Raw genomic sequence first — 12,930 nt, forward strand, 5'->3', positions numbered from 1 at the left:
CATCCTACACTAGTAGACCTCATCCTGCACTAGTAGACCTCATCCTACACTAGTAGACCTCATCCTGCACTAGTAGACCTCATCCTGCACTAGTACACCTCATCCTACACTAATATACCTCATCCTGCACTAGTAGACCTCATCCTACACTAGTAGACCTGATCCTACACTAGTAGTCCTCATCCTACACTAGTAGACCTCATCCTACACCAGTAGACCTCATCGTGTACTAGTAGACCTCATCCTACACTAGTAGACCTCATCCTACACTAGTAGACCTAATCCTACACTAGTAGACCTCATCCTACACTAGTAGACCTCATCCTACATTAGTAGACCTCATCCTACACTAGTAGACCTAATCCTACACTAGTAGACCTCATCCTACACTAGTAGACCTCATCCTACGCTAGTAGACCTCATCTTACACTAGTAGACCTCATCCTGTACTAGTAAACCTTATCCTACACTAGTGTACCTCATCCTACACTAGTAGACCTCATCCTACACTAGTAAACCTCATCCTACACTAGTACACATCATCCTACACTAGTAAACCTCATCCAACACTAGTAGACCTCATCCTGCACTAGTAAACCTCATCCTACACTAGTAGACCTCATCCTACACTAGTAGACCTCATCCTACACTAGTACACCTCTTCCTGCACTAGTAGACCTCATCCTGTACTAGTAGACATCATCCTTCACTAGTAGACCTCATCGTACACTACTAAACCTCATCCTACAATAGTATACATCATCTTGTACTAGTAGCCCTCATCCTACACTAGTAGACCTCATCCTACAATAGTAGACCTCATCCTACACTAGTAGACCTCATCCTACACTAGTAGACCTCATCCTACAATAGTAGACCTCATCCTACACGATTAGACCTCATCCTGCACTGGTAGACCTCATCCTACACTAGTAGACCTCATCCTGCACTGGTAGACCTCATCCTACACTACTAGACCTCATCCTGCACTAGTAGACCTCATCCTGCACTAGTACACCTCATCCTACACTAATATACCTCATCCTGCACTAGTAGACCTCATCCTACACTAGTAGACCTGATCCTACACTAGTAGTCCTCATCCTACACTAGTAGACCTCATCCTACACCAGTAGACCTCATCGTGTACTAGTAGACCTCATCCTACACTAGTAGACCTCATCCTACACTAGTAGACCTAATCCTACACTAGTAGACCTCATCCTACACTAGTAGACCTCATCCTACGCTAGTAGACCTCATCTTACACTAGTAGACCTCATCCTGTACTAGTAAACCTTATCCTACACTAGTGTACCTCATCCTACACTAGTAGACCTCATCCTACACTAGTAGACCTTATCCTACACTAGTACACATCATCCTACACTAGTAAACCTCATCCAACACTAGTAGACCTCATCCTGCACTAGTAAACCTCATCCTACACTAGTAGACCTCATCCTACACTAGTAGACCTCATCCTACACTAGTACACCTCTTCCTGCACTAGTAGACCTCATCCTGTACTAGTAGACATCATCCTTCACTAGTAGACCTCATCGTACACTACTAAACCTCATCCTACAATAGTATACATCATCTTGTACTAGTAGCCCTCATCTTACACTAGAAGACTTCATCCTACACTAGTAGACCAGATCCTACACTAGTAGTCCTCATCCTACACTAGTAGACCTCATCCTACACCAGTAGACCTCATCGTGTACTAGTAGACCTCATCCTACATTAGTAGACCTCATCCTACACTAGTAGACCTAATCCTACACTAGTAGACCTCATCCTACGCTAGTAGACCTCATCTTACACTAGTAGACCTCATCCTGTACTAGTAAACCTTATCCTACACTAGTGTACCTCATCCTACACTAGTAGACCTCATCCTACACTAGTAGACCTCATCCTACACTAGTACACATCATCCTACACTAGTAAACCTCATCCAACACTAGTAGACCTCATCCTGCACTAGTAAACCTCATCCTACACTAGTAGACCTCATCCTACACTAGTAGACCTCATCCTACACTAGTACACCTCTTCCTGCACTAGTAGACCTCATCCTGTACTAGTAAACATCATCCTTCATTAGTAGACCTCATCGTACACTACTAAACCTCATCCTACAATAGTATACATCATCTTGTACTAGTAGCCCTCATCTTACACTAGCAGACTTCATCCTACAATAGTAGACCTCATCCTACACTAGTAGACCTCATCCTACACTAGTAGACCTCATCCTACAATAGTAGACCTCATCCTACACGATTAGACCTCATCCTGCACTGGTAGACCTCATCCTACACTAGTAGACCTCATCCTGCACTAGTAGACCTCATCCTGCACTAGTACACCTCATCCTACACTAATATACCTCATCCTGCACTAGTAGACCTCATCCTACACTAGTAGACCTGATCCTACACTAGTAGTCCTCATCCTACACTAGTAGACCTCATCCTACACCAGTAGACCTCATCCTACACCAGTAGACCTCATCGTGTACTAGTAGACCTCATCCTACACTAGTAGACCTCATCCTACACTAGTAGACCTAATCCTACACTAGTAGACCTCATCCTACACTAGTAGACCTCATCCTACACTAGTAGACCTCATCCTACATTAGTAGACCTCATCCTACACTAGTAGACCTCATCCTACACTAGTAGACCTCATCCTACGCTAGTAGACCTCATCTTACACTAGTAGACCTCATCCTGTACTAGTAAACCTTATCCTACACTAGTGTACCTCATCCTACACTAGTAGACCTCATCCTACACTAGTAGACCTCATCCTACACTAGTACACATCATCCTACACTAGTAAACCTCATCCAACACTAGTAGACCTCATCCTGCACTAGTAAACCTCATCCTACACTAGTAGACCTCATCCTACACTAGTAGACCTCATCCTACACTAGTACACCTCTTCCTGCACTAGTAGACCTCATCCTGTACTAGTAGACCTCATCCTGTACTAGTAGACATCATCCTTCACTAGTAGACCTCATCGTACACTACTAAACCTCATCCTACAATAGTATACATCATCTTGTACTAGTAGCCCTCATCTTACACTAGCAGACTTCATCCTACAATAGTAGACCTCATCCTACACTAGTAGACCTCATCCTACACTAGTAGACCTCATCCTACAATAGTAGACCTCATCCTACATGATTAGACCTCATCCTGCACTGGTAGACCTCATCCTACACTAGTAGACCTCATCCTGCACTAGTAGACCTCATCCTGCACTAGTACACCTCATCCTACACTAATATACCTCATCCTGCACTAGTAGACCTCATCCTACACTAGTAGACCTGATCCTACACTAGTAGTCCTCATCCTACACTAGTAGACCTCATCCTACACCAGTAGACCTCATCGTGTACTAGTAGACCTCATCCTACACTAGTAGACCTCATCCTACACTAGTAGACCTAATCCTACACTAGTAGACCTCATCCTACACTAGTAGACCTCATCCTACGCTAGTAGACCTCATCTTACACTAGTAGACCTCATCCTGTACTAGTAAACCTTATCCTACACTAGTGTACCTCATCCTACACTAGTAGACCTCATCCTACACTAGTAGACCTCATCCTACACTAGTAGACCTCATCCTACACTAGTAGACCTCATCCTACACTAGTACACATCATCCTACACTAGTAAACCTCATCCAACACTAGTAGACCTCATCCTGCACTTGTAAACCTCATCCTACACTAGTAGACCTCATCCTACACTAGTAGACCTCATCCTACACTAGTACACCTCTTCCTGCACTAGTAGACCTCATCCTGTACTAGTAGACATCATCCTTCACTAGTAGACCTCATCGTACACTACTAAACCTCATCCTACAATAGTATACATCATCTTGTACTAGTAGCCCTCATCTTACACTAGCAGACTTCATCCTACAATAGTAGACCTCATCCTACACTAGTAGACCTCATCCTACACTAGTAGACCTCATCCTACAATAGTAGACCTCATCCTACACGATTAGACCTCATCCTGCACTGGTAGACCTCATCCTACACTAGTAGACCTCATCCTGCACTAGTAGACCTCATCCTGCACTAGTACACCTCATCCTACACTAATATACCTCATCCTACACTAGTAGACCTCATCCTACACTAGTAGACCTCATCCTGCCATAGTAGACCTCATCCTGCACTAGTAGACCTCATCCTACACTAGTAGACCTCATCCTACACCAGTAGACCTCATCGTGTACTAGTAGACCTCATCCTACACTAGTAGACCTCATCCTACACTAGTAGATCTAATCCTACACTAGTAGACCTCATCCTACACTAGTAGACCTCATCCTACACTAGTAGACATCATCTTACACTAGTAGACATCATCTTACACTAGTAGACCTCATCCTGTACTAGTAAACCTTATCCTACACTAGTGTACCTCATCCTACACTAGTAGACCTCATCCTACACTAGTAGACCTCATCCTACACTAGTACACATCATCCTACACTAGTAAACCTCATCCAACATTAGTAGACCTCATCCTGCACTAGTAAACCTCATCCTACACTAGTAGACCTCATCCTACACTAGTAGACCTCATCCTGCACTAGTAGATCTCATCCTACACCATTAGACCTAATCATCTAATAATAGACCTCATCCTACAGTAGTAGACGTCATCCTACAATAGTAGACCTCATCCTACACTTGTAGACCTCACCCTACACTAGTACACCTCTTCCTGCACTAGTAGACCTCATCCTGTACTAGTAGACATCATCCTTCACTAGTAGACCTCATCGTACACTACTAAACCTCATCCTACAATAGTATACATCATCTTGTACTAGTAGCCCTCATCTTACACTAGCAGACTTCATCCTACAATAGTAGACCTCATCCTACACTAGTAGACCTCATCCTACACTAGTAGACCTCATCCTACAATAGTAGACCTCATCCTACACGATTAGACCTCATCCTGCACTGGTAGACCTCATCCTACACTAGTAGACCTCATCCTGCACTAGTAGACCTCATCCTGCACTAGTACACCTCATCCTACACTAATATACCTCATCCTGCACTAGTAGACCTCATCCTACACTAGTAGACCTGATCCTACACTAGTAGTCCTCATCCTACACTAGTAGACCTCATCCTACACCAGTAGACCTCATCCTACACCAGTAGACCTCATCGTGTACTAGTAGACCTCATCCTACACTAGTAGACCTCATCCTACACTAGTAGACCTAATCCTACACTAGTAGACCTCATCCTACACTAGTAGACCTCATCCTACACTAGTAGACCTCATCCTACATTAGTAGACCTCATCCTACACTAGTAGACCTCATCCTACACTAGTAGACCTCATCCTACACTAGTACACATCATCCTACACTAGTAAACCTCATCCAACACTAGTAGACCTCATCCTGCACTTGTAAACCTCATCCTACACTAGTAGACCTCATCCTACACTAGTAGACCTCATCCTACACTAGTACACCTCTTCCTGCACTAGTAGACCTCATCCTGTACTAGTAGACATCATCCTTCACTAGTAGACCTCATCCTGCACTAGTACACCTCATCCTACACTAATATACCTCATCCTGCACTAGTAGACCTCATCCTACACTAGTAGACCTGATCCTACACTAGTAGTCCTCATCCTACACTAGTAGACCTCATCCTACACCAGTAGACCTCATCGTGTACTAGTAGACCTCATCCTACACTAGTAGACCTCATCCTACACTAGTAGACCTAATCCTACACTAGTAGACCTCATCCTACACTAGTAGACCTCATCCTACGCTAGTAGACCTCATCTTACACTAGTAGACCTCATCCTGTACTAGTAAACCTTATCCTACACTAGTGTACCTCATCCTACACTAGTAGACCTCATCCTACACTAGTAGACCTCATCCTACACTAGTAGACCTCATCCTACACTAGTAGACCTCATCCTACACTAGTACACATCATCCTACACTAGTAAACCTCATCCAACACTAGTAGACCTCATCCTGCACTTGTAAACCTCATCCTACACTAGTAGACCTCATCCTACACTAGTAGACCTCATCCTACACTAGTACACCTCTTCCTGCACTAGTAGACCTCATCCTGTACTAGTAGACATCATCCTTCACTAGTAGACCTCATCGTACACTACTAAACCTCATCCTACAATAGTATACATCATCTTGTACTAGTAGCCCTCATCTTACACTAGCAGACTTCATCCTACAATAGTAGACCTCATCCTACACTAGTAGACCTCATCCTACACTAGTAGACCTCATCCTACAATAGTAGACCTCATCCTACACGATTAGACCTCATCCTGCACTGGTAGACCTCATCCTACACTAGTAGACCTCATCCTGCACTAGTAGACCTCATCCTGCACTAGTACACCTCATCCTACACTAATATACCTCATCCTACACTAGTAGACCTCATCCTACACTAGTAGACCTCATCCTGCCATAGTAGACCTCATCCTGCACTAGTAGACCTCATCCTACACTAGTAGACCTCATCCTACACCAGTAGACCTCATCGTGTACTAGTAGACCTCATCCTACACTAGTAGACCTCATCCTACACTAGTAGATCTAATCCTACACTAGTAGACCTCATCCTACACTAGTAGACCTCATCCTACACTAGTAGACATCATCTTACACTAGTAGACATCATCTTACACTAGTAGACCTCATCCTGTACTAGTAAACCTTATCCTACACTAGTGTACCTCATCCTACACTAGTAGACCTCATCCTACACTAGTAGACCTCATCCTACACTAGTACACATCATCCTACACTAGTAAACCTCATCCAACACTAGTAGACCTCATCCTGCACTAGTAAACCTCATCCTACACTAGTAGACCTCATCCTACACTAGTAGACCTCATCCTGCACTAGTAGATCTCATCCTACACCATTAGACCTAATCATCTAATAATAGACCTCATCCTACAGTAGTAGACGTCATCCTACAATAGTAGACCTCATCCTACACTTGTAGACCTCACCCTACACTAGTACACCTCTTCCTGCACTAGTAGACCTCATCCTGTACTAGTAGACATCATCCTTCACTAGTAGACCTCATCGTACACTACTAAACCTCATCCTACAATAGTATACATCATCTTGTACTAGTAGCCCTCATCTTACACTAGCAGACTTCATCCTACAATAGTAGACCTCATCCTACACTAGTAGACCTCATCCTACACTAGTAGACCTCATCCTACAATAGTAGACCTCATCCTACACGATTAGACCTCATCCTCTACTGGTAGACCTCATCCTACACTAGTAGACCTCATCCTGCACTAGTAAACCTCATCCTGCACTAGTACACCTCATCCTACACTAATAGACCTCATCCTACACTAGTAGACCTCATCCTACACTAGTAGACCTCATCCTGCCATAGTAGACCTCATCCTGCACTAGTAGACCTCATCCTACACTAGTAGACCTGATCCTACACTAGTAGTCCTCATCCTACACTAGTAGTCCTCATCCTACACTAGTAGACCTCATCCTACACCAGTAGACCTCATCGTGTACTAGTAGACCTCATCCTACACTAGTAGACCTCATCCTACACTAGTAGACCTAATCCTACACTAGTAGACCTCATCCTATGCTAGTAGACCTCATCTTACACTAGTAGACCTCATCCTGTACTAGTAAACCTTATCCTACACTAGTGTACCTCATCCTACACTAGTAGACCATATCCTACACTAGTAGACCTCATCCTATACTAGTAGACCTCATCCTACACTAGTACTCCTCTTCCTGTACTAGTAGACCTCATCCTGTACTAGTAGACCTCATCCTGTACTAGTAGACCTCATCCTGTACTAGTAGACCTCATCCTGTACTAGTAGCCCTCATCCTACACTAGTAAACCTCATCCTACACTATTAGACCTCATCCTACACTATTAGACCTCACCCTACACAAGTAGACCTCATCCTACACTAGTAGACCTCATCCTGTACTATTAGACCTCATCCTACACTAGTACACCTCATCCTGTACTAGTAGACCTCATCCTGTACTAGTAGACATCATCCTACACTAGTACACCTCATCCTACACTAGTAGACCTCATCCTACACTAATAGACCTCATCCTATACTAGTAGACCTCATCCTGTACTAGTAGACCTCATCCTTTACTAGTAGACCTCATCCTGTACTAGTAGCCCATATCCTACACTAGTAAACCTCATCCTACACTATTAAACCTCATCCTACACTAGTAGACCTCATCCTACACTAATAGACCTCATCCTATACTAGTAGACCTCATCCTGTACTAGTAGCCCTCATCCGACACTAGTAAACCTCATCCTGTACTAGTAGCCCTCATGCTACACTATTAGACCTCACCCTACACTAGTAGACCTCATCTTACACTACTAGACCTCATCCTGTACTATTAGACCTCATCCTACACTAGTAGACCTCATCCTACACTAGTACACCTCTTCCTGCACTAGTAGACCTCATCCTGCACTAGTAGACCTCATCCTGCACTAGTAGACCTCATCCTGTACTAGTAGACCTCATCCTACACTAGTAGACCTCATCCTACACTAGTAGACCTCATCCTACACTAGTAGACCTCATCCTGTACTAGTAGACATCATCCTACACTAGTAGACCTCATCATACACTAGTAAACCTCATACTACACTAGTAGACCTCATCCTGCACTAGTAGACCTCATCCTACACTAGTGGACCTCATCCTACACTAGTAAACCTCATCCTACACTAGTAGACCTCATCCTGCACTAGTAGACCTCATCCTACACTAGTAGACCTCATCCTACACTAGTACACCTCTTCCTGCACTAGTAGACCTCTTCCTGCACTAGTAGACCTCATCCTGTACTAGTAGACATCATCCTTCACTAGTAGACCTCATCGTACACTACTAAACCTCATTCTACACTAGTATACATCATCTTGTACTAGTAGCCCTCATCTTACACTAGCAGACTTCATCCTACAATAGTAGACCTCATCCTACACTAGTAGACCTCATCCTACACTAGTAGACCTCATCCTACAATAGTAGACCTCATCCTACACGATTAGACCTCATCCTGCACTGGTAGACCTCATCCTACACTAGTAGACCTCATCCTACACTAGTAGACCTCATCCAGCACTAGTAGACCTCATCCTGCACTAGTACACCTCATCCTACACTAATAGACCTCATCCTACACTAGTAGACCTCATCCTACACTAGTAGACCTCATCCTGCCATAGTAGACCTCATCCTGCACTAGTAGACCTCATCCTACACTAGTAGACCTGATCCTACACTAGTAGTCCTCATCCTACAATAGTAGACCTCATCCTACACGATTAGACCTCATCCTGCACTGGTAGACCTCATCCTACACTAGTAGACCTCATCCTGCACTAGTAGACCTCATCCTGCACTAGTACACCTCATCCTACACTAATATACCTCATCATACACTAGTAGGCCTCATCCTACACTAGTAGACCTCATCCTGCCATAGTAGACCTCATCCTGCACTAGTAGACCTCATCCTACACTAGTAGACCTGATCCTACACTAGTAGTCCTCATCCTACACTAGTAGACCTCATCCTACACCAGTAGACCTCATCGTGTACTAGTAGACCTCATCCTACACTAGTAGACTTCATCCTACACTAGTAGACCTAATCCTACACTAGTAGACCTCATCCTACACTAGTAGACCTCATCCTACACTAGTAGACATCATCTTACACTAGTAGACATCATCTTACACTAGTAGACCTCATCCTGTACTAGTAAACCTTATCCTATACTAGTGTACCTCATCCTACACTAGTAGACCTCATCCTACACTAGTAGACCTCATCCTACACTAGTACACATCATCCTACACTAGTAAACCTCATCCAACACTAGTAGACCTCATCCTGCACTAGTAAACCTCATCCTACACTAGTAGACCTTATCCTACACTAGTAGACCTCATCCTGCACTAGTAGATCTCATCCTACACCATTAGACCTCATCATCTACTAATAGACCTCATCCTACAGTAGTAGACGTCATCCTACAATAGTAGACCTCATCCTACACTTGTAGACCTCATCCTACACTAGTACACCTCTTCCTGCACTAGTAGACCTCATCCTGTACTAGTAGACATCATCCTTCACTAGTAGACCTCATCGTACACTACTAAACCTCATCCTACAATAGTATACATCATCTTGTACTAGTAGCCCTCATCTTACACTAGCAGACTTCATCCTACAATAGTAGACCTCATCCTACACTAGTAGACCTCATCCTACACTAGTAGACCTCATCCTACACGATTAGACCTCATCCTCTACTGGTAGACCTCATCCTACACTAGTAGACCTCATCCTACACTAGTAGACCTCATCCTGCACTAGTAGACCTCATCCTGCACTAGTACACCTCATCCTACACTAATAGACCTCATCCTACACTAGTAGACCTCATCCTACACTAGTAGACCTCATCCTGCCATAGTAGACCTCATCCTGCACTAGTAGACCTCATCCTACACTAGTAGACCTGATCCTACACTAGTAGTCCTCATCCTACACTAGTAGACCTCATACTACACCAGTAGACCTCATCGTGTACTAGTAGACCTCATCCTACACTAGTAGACCTCATCTTACACTAGTAGACCTCATCCTGTACTAGTAAACCTTATCCTACACTAGTGTACCTCATCCTACACTAGTAGACCTCATCCTACACTAGTAGACCTCATCCTATACTAGTAGACCTCATCCTACACTAGTACCCCTCTTCCTGTACTAGTAGACCTCATCCTGTACTAGTAGACCTCATCCTGTACTAGTAGACCTCATCCTGTACTAGTAGCCCTCATCCTACACTAGTAAACCTCATCCTACACTATTAGACCTCACCCTACACAAGTAGACCTCATCCTACACTAGTAGATCTCATCCTGTACTATTAGACCTCATCCTACACTAGTACACCTCATCCTACACTAGTAGACCTCATCCTGTACTAGTAGACCTCATCCTACACTAGTAGACATCATCCTACTCTAGTACACCTCATCCTACACTAGTAGACCTCATCCTACACTAATAGACCTCATCCTATACTAGTAGACCTCATCCTGTACTAGTAGACCTCATCCTGTACTAGTAGACCTCATCCTGTACTAGTAGCCCTCATTCTACACTAGTAAACCTCATCATACACTATTAAACCTCATCCTACACTAGTAGACCTCATCCTACACTAATAGACCTCATCCTGTACTAGTAGACATCATCCTTCACTAGTAGACCTCATCGTACACTACTAAACCTCATCCTACAATAGTATACATCATCTTGTACTAGTAGCCCTCATCTTACACTAGCAGACTTCATCCTACAATAGTAGACCTCATCCTACACTAGTAGACCTCATCCTACACTAGTAGACCTCATCCTACCATAGTAGACCTCATCCTACACGATTAGACCTCATCCTCTACTGGTAGACCTCATCCTACACTAGTAGACCTCATCCTACACTAGTAGACCTCATCCTGCACTAGTAGACCTCATCCTGCACTAGTACACCTCATCCTACACTAGTAGACCTCATCCTACACTAGTAGACCTCATCCTGCCATAGTAGACCTCATCCTGCACTAGTAGACCTCATCCTACACTAGTAGACCTGATCCTACACTAGTAGTCCTCATCCTACACTAGTAGACCTCATCCTACACTAGTAGACCTAATCCTACACTAGTAGACCTCATCCTACACTAGTAGACCTCATCTTACACTAGTAGACCTCATCCTGTACTAGTAAACCTTATCCTACACTAGTGTACCTCATCCTACACTAGTAGACCTCATCCTACACTAGTAGACCTCATCCTACACTAGTAGACCTCATCCTACACTAGTACCCCTCTTCCTGTACTAGTAGACCTCATCCTGTACTAGTAGACCTCATCCTGTACTAGTAGACCTCATCCTGTACTACTGTACTCGTAGACCTCATCCTGTACTAGTAGCCCTCATCCTACACTAGTGAACCTCATCCTACACTATTAGACCTCATCCTACACTATTAGACCTCACCCTACACAAGTAGACCTCATCCTACACTAGTAGACCTCATCCTGTACTATTAGACCTCATCCTACACTAGTACACCTCATCCTACACTAGTAGACCTCATCCTACACTAGTAGACATCATCCTACACTAGTACACCTCATCCTACACTAGTAGACCTCATCCTACACTAATAGACCTCATCCTATACTAGTAGACCTCATCCTGTACTAGTAGACCTCATCCTGTACTAGTAGACCTCATCCTGTACTAGTAGCCCTCATCCTGTACTAGTAAACCTCATCCTACACTATTAAACCTCATCCTACACTAGTAGACCTCATCCTACACTAATAGACCTCATCCTATACTAGTAGACCTCATCCTGTACTAGTAGCCCTCATCCTACACTAGTAAACCTCACCCTACACTAGTAGACCTCATCTTACACTAGTAGACCTCATCCTGTACTATTAGACCTCATCCTACACTAGTAGACCTCATCCTACACTAGTACACCTCTTCCTGCACTAGTAGACCTCATCCTGCACTAGTAGACCTCATCCTGCACTAGTAGACCTCATCCTGTACTAGTAGACCCCATCCTACACTAGTAGACCTCATCCTACACTAGTAGACCTCATCCTGTACTAGTAGACATCATCCTACACTAGTAGACCTCATCCTACACTAGTAGACCTCATCCTACACTAGTACACATCA

This window comes from Coregonus lavaretus (assembly GCF_964263955.1).
Source record: "Coregonus lavaretus genome assembly, chromosome: 5".
In the NCBI taxonomy this organism is placed as follows: domain Eukaryota; kingdom Metazoa; phylum Chordata; class Actinopteri; order Salmoniformes; family Salmonidae; genus Coregonus; species Coregonus lavaretus.